Genomic DNA, 15336 nt, shown 5'->3' on the forward strand with positions numbered 1-15336 from the left:
TAAGTAGATGGTGGTTCCTATAGAATGAATAATTGTGTCCTTCTCAAAATCATATATTTAAATCCTAACCTGCAGTGTGATGGTAACTGGAGGTGGGACCTTGGGAGGAGATAAGGTCATGAGGTGGAGCCGGCATGCATGGGACTCATGCCCTTGTAAAAGAGATTCCAGAGAGCTCCCCTCTTATCCCTTCACTATGAGACACAGCAACAAGACAGCCCTCTATGAACCAGGAAGCTGATTCTCACCAGACACTGAATCTGCCAGTGCCTTGATGTCGCAATTCCCAGCTTTTAGAACTTTTGAGAAATAAGTTTCCATTGTTTTAAAGCCACCTACTCTATGGTGTTTTTGTTGTAGCAACCCAAATAGCCTAGGCAGTAATTGCTAACAGAAGTGGGGTGCTGTTACACAAATACTTAAAACTGTGGAAGTGGCTGTGGTAACAGACAGAAGCTGGAAGAGTTTTGAAGAGCATGCTAGGAAAATCATACATTGTCATGAACAGAGAATTAAAGGTGATTCTGTGAAGTCTCAGATAGAAAGAGAATTCTAGAGAAAGCCTCAAGCTTAGAGAATACTTAAGTAATTGTGAACAGATGTTGGCAGAACTTACCCACACAGGCCATTTTGATGACATCTCAGATGGAAATGAGAGACATGTTATTTAAAACTATAGGAAAGGTTATTGTCGTTATACAGTGGCAAAGAACTTCATTAAGTTGTATTCATATTCTGGTGTTTTGTGGACTGTTGATCCTGGGAGCATTGAAATTGAATACGTAGTTGGTGAAATCATAAGCAAAGTATTGAAGGTGTGACTTGACTCCTTTCCACTGCTTACAGCAGGATGTGAGAGAGAAGTGACTTAAAGGTGAAGTTGCTGAGCAAAAAAGAAGCAGAACTTAAAGATTTGGAAAATTATCAACCTATCCATATTGCAAAAAGATAGGGACACTAAGGATATGACCAAGCTACTATTTGATAAGGAGAGTAATATGAATCAGCCATCTCAACAGAAGTCAGAAGTTATTTTCCAAGAAGATGGAACGACCCCAAAGAGTTCATCAAGACAGCACTCCCATCATAGGCCTCAAGTGCAAGGGTGTGAGGGATAAAGTGGTTTCAAAGGGAACAATCTTCAGGTGGGCCAGGGAAATTCCACCCAATAACCCAGGGGTAGAACCCCTGCAGAGAGTTGTGACTTTGGTTGTGCCTAGCAGAGCTCTGTGGGCATTGATTGCTGCCTCCACCTATATTTCAAAGGACAGGGCTACTAGGTGAAATCAGGGACTCCAAATACCAGTCTACACTGAGAGGGCTGTGGGCATGAGACACTAGAGCCATGGGACCCAATCAGAAAGCCACCTTGAGGGCAGGGCCCAGGCAGAACCACTGCAAGTTCTTCCTAATGAGCTGTAGGGGGCAGGGGGGTGTTGTCACTCCAGTGGACCTAGAAGTCAGATCCTCAAGCCAAAGAGGATTATTCTCAAGCCTTAAGTCAATGTTGTTGCCCTGATAAATTTTGGACTTACTTGAGACTTGTCATTCTTCTCTTTCCTGCCTTTCCCTTTGGAATGGAAATGTTTATCCTATGCTATCCCACCATTGTATTTTGGAAACATATACCACGTTTACTTTCACAAAGAAGTAAATCAGTCTATGTTTGTTGTTGTTGTTGTTGTTGTTTTAAAGCAGCTGAAACAAACTAAGACAGTATTGTTATATTATATGAGTCTAATATTCCACTTTTACAGTAGTATTAATTTATATGAGTCTAACATTCCACTTTTCACTCTGGCTTATGAGTACAGAAAATGGAATCAATTAACTTTTCTTGTAATATTCAGATGCTTCTCTTTCTAAAAGAGTTGACAGACAGACTATTTTCCATTTCACATTTCACACACACATACACAAACACACAAATTCTTATGCTGACTCTTCCCAATAAAGTTGTAAAAGACAGGAGTATTTCACAGAAGCTTGGTTCACAGTTCCTAAATTTTCATCCATGAAAGTCCAGAGTATACATTTATTTGAGGTATGTATTGAACAATGGGACATGGTAGCTACTTAATAAATTAAAATTAAGGAAAAATTTAAGGAAAAGGAAGAAAATATATGAAGGTAATGAGGTAAAGAATACATAAATAAATTTTATCTTATTTTGGCTTTTCTATTATATTTGTAAGGATATTATAAATCAAATCTGCAATATACATTTAATATTCTACTTAATGTCATTGTAATAAGACTAGATTTTAAAAAGAAATAAAGGGAAAAAAGCAGAGTAAAACATCTCAGTAATCTTTTAAAATTATAATTGTAATAAAGTAATTTTTTATATTCAAAAGGTTATTTTTCCTCATCAAACATATTTTACTTCATTTTCTAATGACTTTACTTTTTAGGGCAATTTTAGAATTCACAGAAAAATTAATTCAAAGGTAAAGAGATTCATATTTTATTTAAAATTTTTTTTCATTTCATTTATTTCAGAGAGAAAGAGAGTGAGAGAGAGAGAGAGAGAGAGAGAGAGAGAGAGAGAGAAAATCCCAGGAAAGCTCCAGGCCTAGCATGGAGCCCAATGTGGAGCTTGATCCCACAACCCTGGAATCATGACCTGAGCTGGAACCAAGAATTAGACACTCAACCACCTGAGCACCCAGGTGCCCCTCATATTTTATCTTTAAATAATACTCAGACTACAGCTTAACCAGTAAACTATTTGATCATATGCATTATATATTCTGTATATACACAGTTATGCTATCATAAAACTCCATTACAAGCAACTTTTTGTTGAATAATACTGTTCCAAACTATTCTGATTTTATTAATGAACTATTGGATCACTATAGGCATCTCTTATGCTAAGTACTGAAGGAATATTATTGGAGTCTTAAATAATCCATTGTTTCATGCAACACTTAGGTCAAGTTTTACAAGCAGAAGTTAGTGATACAATGTATGTTTATATACATTGAAAAAGTGAGATATTTTAGAACCAAAACATTTACTGATAATGATTTGAAAAAATTGAATTATTTTTAGTTAGCAGAGATTACTAGCATAACCATGGAAATTTTAAGATACTAAACATTTTTCTCATTGGAAATTCTAGGATACTTTTTGGAATCAAATTTATTTAAAAATAGGCCTTGTGAATTATGATTTGTTATCTAGAAGTAAATGTTATAAAATTATTTTCTGTTTTCTTTAAGCCGTTTTAATTTTGTGTTATAATGGTATACTAAAAAATAACATGCTGAGCCTTATATCCCATGAACTACACCAGAAGCTTTATATATATTCTTTTGGTTTAATCATTAAAAAACCTTGGGAGTAAGCATTATTAAACATTTTTCTTCAGATGAAGAAAGTGAGATAAATGTAAACTAAATAATTATCCCACTTAGCACAGCTGTTAAAGAGCAGAAATGGGAATTGAATCTTAGCTATACAGTTTTTAAGTTTATTTTCTCTATTTATAAACTGCTAAGAAAAGATAAAAAGAGTTGGCTCCTACTCAGTTCATATATTGAAAATTTAAAAATGAGTTTCATAGTGTTTTGAGTTACACTGCAGAAATAGGATGGGTCCCATCTAAAATGCGGTTTTATGTCCAGGTTTATGATATTCCACACACCAAGAGAATGTAATAAAAAGTATGTTATTACTTACACAAGAGGCTTCAGGGAGAACCGGGAGGGCACAAGCCGATCCAGGCTGGTTTGAGCAAAACTGAGGGACTGTGTTTGGGTCTTTATAGTGGCCAGGAAGTAGGACTGGAGAAAAGTTCCTCGGAAAAGATGAGGCACATGAGAGCTTTACCAGCCTGTCCTGTAGGATCAAAGGGGAAAGGGAAGGTGAGGCTTAGGAACGACTCAGCAGTCATCAAAAATGGTCAGTCTCTTTATTACAACTCATATAATGTTCCTTGTAATACTCCATATCTTTCTTATAATATCAAGGCACAAAATATTTAGCTAAATAATTTTTAGTTAAAAGGTAGTTTACATCTCCAGGACGTGTGAGAAGACCCAATTATGACACATCCTGTCTCCCAAATCATCAATGAGATTTAATCCAAAATATTTAATTCATAAAAATCCCCTATCATCATTAGAATGCAGAAAAGGGTTCTTCCAACATACCTATAACTTTGAAGAATATCTTCATAAAATTATACAGGTATAAGTTGAGCGAGGAGGAATTTAGTCACTGCATATTGGAGAAAAGCCGTAAGCTTCCATTAATACTTTTTGTTTTGGAGCACCATATGGCTCTAAGGATAGACTGTGAAACATTCTTGGAAGATGAATCTTTCTCTTGCTTTTGCCATGCCATGCTTCATCTCTTATACAGCCTGCAGGGTACAGAAATGTCCCTCTTTATTCAAGAGCAGATGGCAGTGCAGTGTTAATGTTGGCATTTGTTAAGCAGTTGGTTGGAAAGATGGGCTCTTTCCTGACTAAATATGGACTCAACAAATGAGTTTCAGAAGTGACTTGCATTTGTCTGCTAGGGCTGTCATTACTGAGTACCACAGACTGGGTGGACTAAAGGACACAATGTGATTTCTCAGTTCTGAAAGTTAGAAGTCTGAGATCAAGGTGTCAGCAGGCTTGATTTTTTCTGAGGCGTCTCTTGTTGGCTTGTTGATGACCATTTTCTCTCTGTGTCTTCACACGATTTTTCTTCTGTCCTTGTCTGTATCCAAATTTCCCCTTCTTTCTCCCCCCGCCCCTCGACCTGACAATGTATTCCTTTACATTATTTTGTTTAGGTTAGCCAGGAACTCATTTAATGGTAGTGGTGGTAGAAGACATCATTCTCTTCACTGTGCATCAGGAAGGAGTGCTTATAAAAAACTTCACTTTAGTTATGTTATAAATCTGATGAATACTGTGTTTTTTCTCCCAGTTGAATGTATATTAAAGACAATCAAATACATTGCCTGAATGCATGTGTTCTATTTTCTCCAATCTGTTAGTTCAGTGGCATTAATTCAGGTTTTGAGGCTTTCCGTGTCAAAGCATTTTTGTTTTGATTTAGTTATTGTAGAGAGAGGAGAGTGAGGGAGTGCACAAACAAGGGAGGGGCAGAGCAAGAGAAGGAGAGACAGAATCCCAAGCAGTCTGCACACTGTCAGTGCAGAGCTGACACAGGGCTCAGTCTCACAAACTGCAACATCATGACCTGAGCTGATATCAAGAGTTGGACGCTTGACCAGTTGAGTCATCCAGGTGCCCCATGCCTGTGATAAATCTTATTTGGACTTGATGAATCCAGACTTGTTATATTAATATCTTAGTATGCAATTTAAAATGTCTACTTCCATGTTTTAAAAAACTTTTCCTGTTTCTTTTTTAGATTTGGTGACCAATTTACGCATGTAGAATTATTTGAGAAGCTATTAATATTTTTATTTGTATTAAATATTTATATATATGTTGTTTTTTTCCTGGAGATTTTATTGGATTTGCCCATATTACATTCTGGGATGGGTACCTTTTACAAGTAACTTTTTGATTACCAAATTGATTTTTAATATTTTTACTGGTTTGATCATACTTTCTACCACATTTATGACAATGTTCTTCATTTTAAAGTATAAAAAACCATCCATTGTGAAATAATTTTAAAATTGTAAGTTTACAATTACCCACACTTTTTATTTTTCAAAGCCTACCCCATACATTTTATATTGTTACCTTAAGGTTTTTCTCTTTCATCTTGACTCACCAGATGTTTGTCTCTTTTTTTTTTTATTTTCCAAAAAATGTATCAGTGTCATTGACCCATATATTTATTATTACTTACTGCTTCACTGTTTTATTTCTTAACTATGAACTTTGTTGTCCATTTTAGCTTGTCTTCCTTTAAGTCATTTGTTAGCTTGTTTTACTACTTTTGTAATAGTTTTGAAATTAATATTTGCTAGGGGCGCCTGGGTGGCGTAGTCGGTTGAGCGTCCGACTTCAGCCGGGTCGCGATCTCGCGGTCCGTGAGTTCGAGCCCCGCGTCAGGCTCTGGGCTGATGGCTCAGAGCCTGGAGCCTGCTTCCGATTCTGTGTCTCCCTCTCTCTCTGCCCCTCCCCCGTTCATGCTCTGTCTCTCTCTGTCCCAAAAATAAAAAAAAAATAAAAAAAAAATAAAAAACGTTGAAATTAATATTTGCTAGCTCTTCTTCATAGAGTTTTTTAATATAAAATCACATTTTTTCCTGAGTGTCCCTTAGTCAATAAAATTTGCATTTTTATATGATGGATTGCTTATATCAAAGCTCACCTTAAAGTTATTCTAATTCTAATTTCAGTTTTATGTTAACCCTAAACTTATTAAGAAGGATTATCTGTTAATTTTCCAATTGAGCATATTTTATTTTCAAATGTACTTTTTAAAATTACTGAATATATGCTTTGTAGTCAGTGTATATGGAGAAATTTTGCTTTTTGGAATTTGTTGAGATTTTACTTGGGACAAATACATGGCATTTTTGGCAATTTTATAAAATGTAAGACCCATAGCAATCCATTTTTATAAAATTTCATCATATTATCAAATTCTTTCCAGTATATGTATGTGCATGCAGGTGTGTGTGTGTATCCAGTGTATGTGTGTGTGTGTGTATGTGTATATATATATACATATGTAATATATACATACATATATTTTCAGGTTTATTTTGTTTTTGATTTTAGTTTTTTTCTTTGTAAATTTCATCCCAGTACTTCCTGTTTTTGAATACTTTCTGGATCTGCTGATGCATCTTTCATTGCTTTTTTTTCATTATTTTTGATTTATTAGTTTTTTTCTCATAACACCTCATTGGTCATTTCTCGAGAGTATACACGTAGGTATTATAGACATCTATGTCATCTTCACTTTTGATCCAGTTTTAATTGCTTTTTGTATGACAAAGGGCAAAATAGTAAAATGAAACATTACTTAATTGTGAAAGAAATACCTATTTTATTTGCTTATCAAGCTACTAATTCTTTTTTCATTTTTTAAAATTAGTTAAAAAGAATTTCTCTAATAAGTATTTTATGTATACAACACAACAGAAAACAGAAAACATTACTGGGAATATTTTTAGATACCTTACAATTATAAAAGAATACCACAGATTTTAAAATATGGACTGATTTTGAGAACACCAAAATAGTCACTTTGTAAAGTTTGCTTTTGTCTGTTGTGGTAAATCGCTTTTGAAAGTGAAGTTTTCTCTGAAACCTTCCCTATTATTCTCATGCTGCAAAATATTTTTGTAAGTTTATTTATTTATTTTGAGAGAGAGAAAGAGAGTGAGTGTGTGAATGGGGTAGGGACAGAGAGAGAGGGAAAGAGAACCCCAAGCAGGCTTGGTGCTGTCCATGCAGAGCCAGACATGCTAGCTCGATCCCATGAACCATGAGATCAAGACCTGGGTCAAAATCAAGAGTCAGATATTGAACTGCCACCCTGAGGCCCCCATGCTGCAAAATATTTTTAAAGAACATATGGAAATGAGACTTTTTCCTGGATTTTCCCTAATAGAGGGGGAAGAACAGTCCTTCTCCCCATCTTCAGTATCCATTTAGTTGTGGTTAGAATACATCTTAATCAGGCTTGTAAGTTTTAAGGTAAATCTTTTAAGGTAAATCTTTTAAGAATTTATCTTGTGAGTCTCTTCTAATGGAAGGGACATTTTATTTTTATTTATCTTGCTTTTCCTGGAATTGAAGATGTGCATGGGAATTTGTTTCTAGGAGGAACACTCTGTTATATTTACCACAATGAAATGGGCACATAAAGCCAAAACCACAACAAACTGCAAAAATAACAAAAACAAAAAATAAAACATTGGCTTATTAGATCTTCTTTTATTCCCAATGTGATAATACACACAATCACCTAAGACTCACTCCTGTGGTTTTTTTTCCACTTCCTTCTTTTTCAATATTTCATTTCCTCACACACATACAATAAGAGCTATTCATTTTGCTTATTCAGTAGGACTGACTTTTTGCCTAACATTTGCTCTGGAAAGGGGAAAACAGTGCATATTATGCATGAGTAGGTGACACTATGACTTCCAGCCCATTTTCCACTTTAGTCCTGCTGTTTGGCATTATGAATCCATTCAATCTTTGATTAACGGTAATTTATTCATGTTTCTGGAAATAGTTGATTGATACCTGATTTCTCTAACATGGCCAGTTGTGATTGAGTATTTCAGGGGAGAGATGGCAAAGAGGGAAGTAGAGGGAGTAAAGTGTTTCTAGCTAGTTAATATTGTAATGACACCACAATTTGTTTTATGTCTTGCTTAATGGAGATGATGAGTCTAAGATAGCAGATCACATAGGAAAAACAAAACAAAACAAAACAAAACAAAAACCTCTGAGTTTAGGAATATGTGATTTTGCATCAGTAATAATGGAAAAGGTAAGAAATATTCTATTCTTAAGATACACTGAATTTAAACAAAACTCAATAAGATTCAATGGTACAGCACATTACAGTAAAATCAAACATAAATATAGTTGTAAGGTTTCACCTGCAGTTTCTCTAGAATGATCCATCATCATCCAAAACATTTGATGTGACAAACTATATTGTTCTCCTGTATGTATTACGTCCTTAAATGAAACTGGATTCTTTTAATAAAAAGTGTATTGATTATACATGTTTGAATATACAACTATATTCTCTGCTATAGTCTGCCCCTCTAGTTACCCAAATATCTATGCTCATTATGCTTATTATTCAAATAATACACTCAGCCGGTTCTCAACAAGACAAACCTGAAGTTATCCAGTTCCTGCATCCTGTTCTATATGTCTGTATGATGTATAGCCATCTCTCCATCAGCAACATTTTTGAGATTCTTGGATGCATAAACACTCTGGAAGGAACTGCCCCACTGCTCTAAGCCCTGGTTCTGCTCTCCAAGAGACTTTCCTTGTTGCTTTCCATATGAAGTAGGCTGTAGAAAATAGGTCTTCCTATACAGAGTTTTCACAACTTTCTTCTTGTATTACAGCTTTGGAGGAATATGGGTTGCATTAGAGGAAAACAATCACAATCTTTAATCCATATTTCAATATGAAAACTTCTATTTCTTTCTATAGAATAAGTATAGTTTATTCATTACATTGAATGTAATAAACTCTATTTCTAAAATAACCTGTCTCAATTATTTTTTTGCTGAGACTTCCAGTGTTGTTTGTTGATGGATATTTTTTTAATTTTATTTTTTGTTTTGAGAAAGAGAGAGAGCAATCAGGGGAGGAGTGGGGAGAGAGGGAGAGAGGAGAGAGAGAATCCCAAGCAGACTCCACACTGTCAGGCCAGAGCCCAATGAGGGGCTCAAACTCACAAACCATGATATCATGAGTTGAGCTGAAATCAAGAGTCAGACGCTTAACCGTCTGAGCCACCCAGACACCCCTGTTTTTAACGAATATTAAATCGACTCTGTGCCCAAGATTCTTGCTGGATTTGTGTGTGTGTGTGTGTGTGTGTGTGTGTGTATGCGCACACAAAACATACACATGTATGTATATTCTGTCGTATCTATACATTTGTATGTATGCGTATAGAGATATTTACAGATTTGATATTAAGACTGTGGCTATATAAAACAATTTATCTGGATGTTTAACTCTAATTCAAATGTCATTTTCTCTTGTTTAATACTTGAAGAGTCCTAGTACTGTGCAAAAGTGACTATGTAATGAAAAGTTACTTATTCTTGGCCAATAAACTGAAGCTAATACTGCTTAATTATCTTTTATCACTAAAAAATGAGCAGAGCATGCAAAATTTCCTTTAAATTAAAGCAAAGAAATGCCATATTAAGTAGTTCTAAATTTTTAAGTATTATTACATTCCAGAAGAAAAAAATATTCCAAAAAGAACGGTGTATTTTGAAGAGTCTTGTCCAATCTAATTAAGAAAGTCAAAGAAAGCAGAAAAGTGGAAAATGGAATTAATGGTGTATTTAAGCAATAATTAAGACCTTCTTTCTAAGGTATGGAATAATATATCATATTCATATGTGCCTTCTTGCATGAATTACAGGGTACCTTAAAATTGTGACCTCTCTCTAAAGATTTAAACTAAAACAATAAAAGTTCTTAAGAAACAGGTGAAAGAATATATTACTCTTATAAATTATTTAAAAAAGTAATGGTCATCAACACACGCTGTAAGTAAGTTGGGGGGACTGATAGGGCCAGTTGTTGCACTATGTTCGTTCTGCATTGTTTACATACCGACCATTTCATAGCCTTCCCTTAAGCCCAGTGTGGCCATGTGACTAGTGATGGCAAATGGAATATTGGTTCGATGTGACATGTGAATTCTGGTTTGTACTCTTATGTGGAAGAAGTAGGTCTTTTCCATCACTTGAACTCCTTCTTGGTAACTGGAATACCAATCAGGTGATGAACCATTCTGACCTTGTAGTACGAATGGAAGAAAAAAAGTACAGGAATTTTGTTCTTTCCATATTCAACTTAGTTAATTTATATTTAATTAAAAATTAATGACAATAGTGTGTAACATCAGTAATTTACTAAATTTTTCAAAATGCACTTATACTGATCTCCATTAAACTGAGTTAAAGAAAAAACTGTATCTTTACCTATAACTTACTACATTCCATTTTAAAGATTGATTTCAGTGTTTTCTATTATTTTTTCTGCTGATGTTTTTACTTTTTGCTACATACAATAATATCATGCAATAGATTAAAAATATGGAAAATAAGCTAAATGCAAATAAAAATATGCCAGTGGTTATGGACCAGAGAAGAAAAGTAAAATATTCATGAAACAATGGAAATTCTTTCGATAAGATACTTAGTCTTCATACATATTTTAAAGTACTGTGAAAGTTTGGGAATAATTTCATTCAGAACTTTTTTGGTTTTGTTCTGATTACTAATGTAGTCATCAGAAAGAAGGGAAAACACCCGACTGGGTTTTAATCAAGGAAACAAGACAGGAAAAGAGTGGCATTTAAATAGTAGAAATGATTCTAGAATCAAGTAATCAAGCTGGGGAAAAGCAGGCAAATTAAAGACATAATATGCAGGAATAAAATTTAAAACACATTTTAAATGGGTAATTTTATTGTACAAATTCATCTACTAAACAATTTATTCTTTCAAGAATTTAAATCTGTTGTCATATTTCTATCAATAGATACTATGTCTTTAAGAACACATTGTTACCCTTTGGTTCACCATTTTTTACTAGTCTCAAGCTTTTCTTTTCTAAACTAGCCTTTGTGTTTACCTTATTAGTTAAGTTTATGAGTAAGATGGGGGAAAAAGAATTATGCTTACAAAGGTAATTTACATAGAATTCCCAGAGGAAAAAAAAGAAAGAATATTTCCCATTGAACCAGTCGATCTAAAATTCCAGATACTGTATTAACCAAAGAATGATTGCTATCAGGTCTTCATAGTTGGAAAGTATTTAATTGTCATATATTCAGTTGGGTAAGGGTCTGTCCACTGATTTGATAAACTTTGATGAAGCATTATTTTTTTCTACAATTTTTTTCATTTCGGATGTATTAAAAGTTACACAACAGACTAAATTATAAGTAATAGTGTGCAAAACTTTAGAAGATAGAAGTGTCAAAGTCTACAAGTAGGAATAAGGTGGAAGGGACTTATTTATTTGTATTCTATTTTACCTTCATGTATGCATCATAGTGGTATTTATGAAATATAACTATACTAAACTAAAATACATTTTTCAATAAATATAGGATAAAACATTTTAAATGATAACAGAACATTGTGTAAGTTAATTGGCATAATTCTTTTCTTCCTTGGTAATATATAAAATAATGGTTATAATAAAAAAATTTTGAATTAGATGAAATATAGCATATCTTGGATTTATTAATTATATTTGGCAGATATTCGATATCTGTGCTTTTTTTTGGTAGTCAGTCTTTTTTTATTTTTTTAAAAATTTAAAACAAATTTTTTTAAATTTACATCCAAATTAGTTAGCATATAGTGCAACAATGACTTCAGGAGTAGATTCCTTAATGGCCCTTACCCATTTAGCCCATCTCCCCTCCCACAACCCCTCCAGCAACCCTCACTTTGTTCTCCATATTTATGACTCTCTTCTGTTTTGTCCCCCTCCCTGTTTTTATATTATTTTTGTTTCCCTTCCCTTATGTTCATCTGTTTTGTCTCTTAAAGTCCTCATATGAGTGAAGTCATATGGTTTTTGTCTTTCTCTGACTGACTAATTTCACTTAGCATAATACCTTCCATTTGCAACTACGTGGTAGTCAGTCTTTTATTAACACCGTTGATAATAGTAGTAATACAAACATATTTTGATTGTAATCTAGAGGTCAGAGATGTCTCTGACTTTCAAGAGTGCCACATTAAAAGCAAACGAAGAAGATAAGTACACTGACATTCAGAGATACTAGTTGAAATTGTCAAAGCAGCTAAATCTTAATGCAAAGTTTAGGATTTGCCTCTCAGTTCAACAGTCTTTCCAAAATAACAGTCTTTGGAGAAATAAGCAAGAGCAGGCAAATAATATATTATTTGATTAGCACAACCTCTAATACCACACATCAAATCCAGAGTTATGTTGGGGCGCCTGAGTGGCTCAGTCGGTTCGGCTTACAACTTCGGCTCACAGTTCCTGAGTTTGAGCCCGGCGTTGGGCTCTCTGCTGACAGCTCAGAGCCTGGAGCCTGCTTTGGATCTGTGTCTTCCTCTCTCTCTGCCCCTCCCCTGCTCTCTCTCTCTCTCAAAAATAAATAAACATTAAAAAAAAAACTCCAAAAACTAGAGTTATGTTATATACCTAAAATCACAGAAAATGTTAATTGTATTCTGTATTCTACATATTATATCATGTACTAAATTATTAATTAAGTGATAATTTTCTTTATGTTCACATTGGGTTTATAACTAATCATGCAATAGTAAAGTGCTTACAGAGTTTCTAATCATTTACCCACTCACTGTGCTTATTTTTGATCTACTTGATGTATCACTAGTTTTAGAACGCTTTATAATTTATTTATTTTTTTCATGTAAAATATATTTTCCATTTATAGGATGCAACTTTATTAATTTGTCTATCGATTGCTGTATGTTTATTGCATTATTCAAATTGTCTCTTCAATTATTTTTCTCTAGTAAATCAGTTAGATTCTGAATATGATAGTAATATTGCCATTTTTGTTTCCTCCTTTATTGCATTTGCCTGGATGCCTATTATCTGACATAAATCAACATTTCAGCATTTAGTTCTTTGTTTTAAGATTTTCCTTTTTATAATGCATAGTAAAGTTGATTTATCTCGATATTAATATTTGTTTTTAAAATGCAAATTAATTTATATTTAGTCTGTATGATTTTACTACTCTTATCTTAGTTCAAGGTTTTTTTGTTTTGTTTTGTTTCGTTTTTTTGAGAAAGAGAGAGAGAGAGAACACGTGCAGGGCGGGGAGGAACAGAAGGAGAGGGAGAGAATCTTAAGCAGGCTCCAAACTCAGTGCAGTGCCCATCCAGGTGGGGCTCAATCTGGTGACCCTGGGATCATGACCTGAGCCAAAACCAAGAGTCAGACGCTTAACTGACTGAGCCACCAAGGTGCCCCATCTTAGTTCATTTTTAAAATTATGTATTACTCATATGTGGAATTTAAGAAACAAAAGAGATGAACATATGGGAATGGAGGGGGAAGAGAAGAAAGAGAAACAAACCACAAGAGACTCTTAACGATAGAGAACAAACTGAGGGTTGATGGAGGGAGGTGGGTGGGAGATGAGCTAGATGGTTGATGGGTGCACTTGCTGTGATCAGCAGCAGGTGTTGTATGTAAATGATGAATCACTGACTTCTACCTACTCCTGAAACCAATATTGCACTGTATGTTAACTAACTAGAACTTAAATGAAAAAAAGATTGCTTTACTTTGTTACATTCTCTTCTATCTTTTGCTTGTCTTTCCTTTTTTTTTTTTTAATTTTTTTTTTTAACATTTATTTATTTTTGAGACAGAGAGAGACAGAGCATGAGCAGGGGAGGGTCAGAAAGAGAGGGAGACACAGAATCTGAAATGGGCTCCAGGCTCTGAGCTGTCAGCACAGAGCCCGACGCGGGGCTCGAACTCACGGACTGTGAGATCATGACCTGAGCCGAAGTCGGCCGCTTAACCGACTGAGCCACCCAGGCGCCCCTTGCTTGTCTTTCCTGATTTGCTTTTATTCATCCTCACTTTTAATCTAGTTATTTTTGACGGTCCTTTAAGATTTCCATTTGTCAAGTGTTTTTTTAAACATTCCCAATGTCAATAATCAATTAATATGTTTCCACTATATGTAAATGTATCAACTCTATCCTACAACATATCCTACAACGAATAAAATGGTTCCATGCTTCCTTTTCCCAGAATATGACACTGTAGAGATAATGCTTTTATTTTCTCCTCCTCAATCCAACACTCAGATTCTAGATTTTGCCATAATATTTTGATAATTTTAGTTATGGGCTATTATTATTTTTTCCCTTGCAATTTGACTCTTATTTCAAGGAAGAATATTTTCAAATAGTAATTCAAGTCTTCAACCCAGGAGAAATATATCCATTATCTACTTTCTTAGTTTTGTTCCTCAGGAGTGTCTGGGCTCTGAAATCTCTGCATTAGAGTAGAGATCCATTATCTTTGCTGACCTTGTAGAAACACTGCCATTTCTCTGGGATCAGGAGTATCTGACAGTCATTTTACACAAGGCTTCCAAATGGTTAGGTGCTACACTACTCCAATAGGGTGAGATGCCTTTTTAAAAAAATGTTTATTTTTGAGAAAGAGAGAGAGAGAGAAAGAGAGAGGCAGAGAAGGAGAGAAACAGATTCTGAAGCAGTCTCCAGCTTCTGAGCTGTCAGCACAGAACCCAACCGGGGCTCAAATTCAGGAACCAGGAGATCATGATCTGAGCTGAAGTTGGAAGCTTTGCCAAAGTCGGAAGCTTAACCTACTGAGCCACCCAGGTGTCCCTAGGATGAAATGAAATGCCTTCTGAGAGCTCACCTCTTCCTGACAATAGAGTACTAATTTTACTTTAGTTTCTTTCTTCTATTCCTGCCTCAGACGTTGGCTTATAGCAGAACAAAATCCTTTCTGTGTGGGCTTCCTTACAAATCATGACTTACTCCATTTACAGTCCTCTCTTCTTGCACTGACATATTAATTTTTTATGATTTGGAAGGAAAAAATTATGATGAAGGAGTATAGGTAAATTGGAAGTCTCAATAGACAATGATCTGATAATAAAATTGCA

General features: G+C 34.6%; 1 long non-coding RNA gene across 8 annotated transcripts in view; it reads left to right on the forward strand.

Moving 5' to 3' along the window:
- LOC147579991 (uncharacterized) overlaps nucleotides 1-15336 on the forward strand; it is an 82780-nt gene that overhangs the window by 12328 nt on the left and 55116 nt on the right. Inside the window, exon 6 of one of the 8 annotated variants that reach the window (XR_015252403.1) lies at nucleotides 847-1741. The exons of the other annotated variants lie outside the window; for them this stretch is intronic. This is a non-coding gene — a long non-coding RNA (uncharacterized LOC147579991). Of the gene's footprint in view, nucleotides 1-846; nucleotides 1742-15336 lie in introns of those variants that run through there. 8 annotated transcript variants of the gene reach the window in all.

The sequence above is a fragment of the Puma concolor genome, chromosome B3 (assembly GCF_028749965.1).
Source record: "Puma concolor isolate L17-30 chromosome B3, mPumCon1.1.hap2, whole genome shotgun sequence".
NCBI classification, from domain to species: domain Eukaryota; kingdom Metazoa; phylum Chordata; class Mammalia; order Carnivora; family Felidae; genus Puma; species Puma concolor.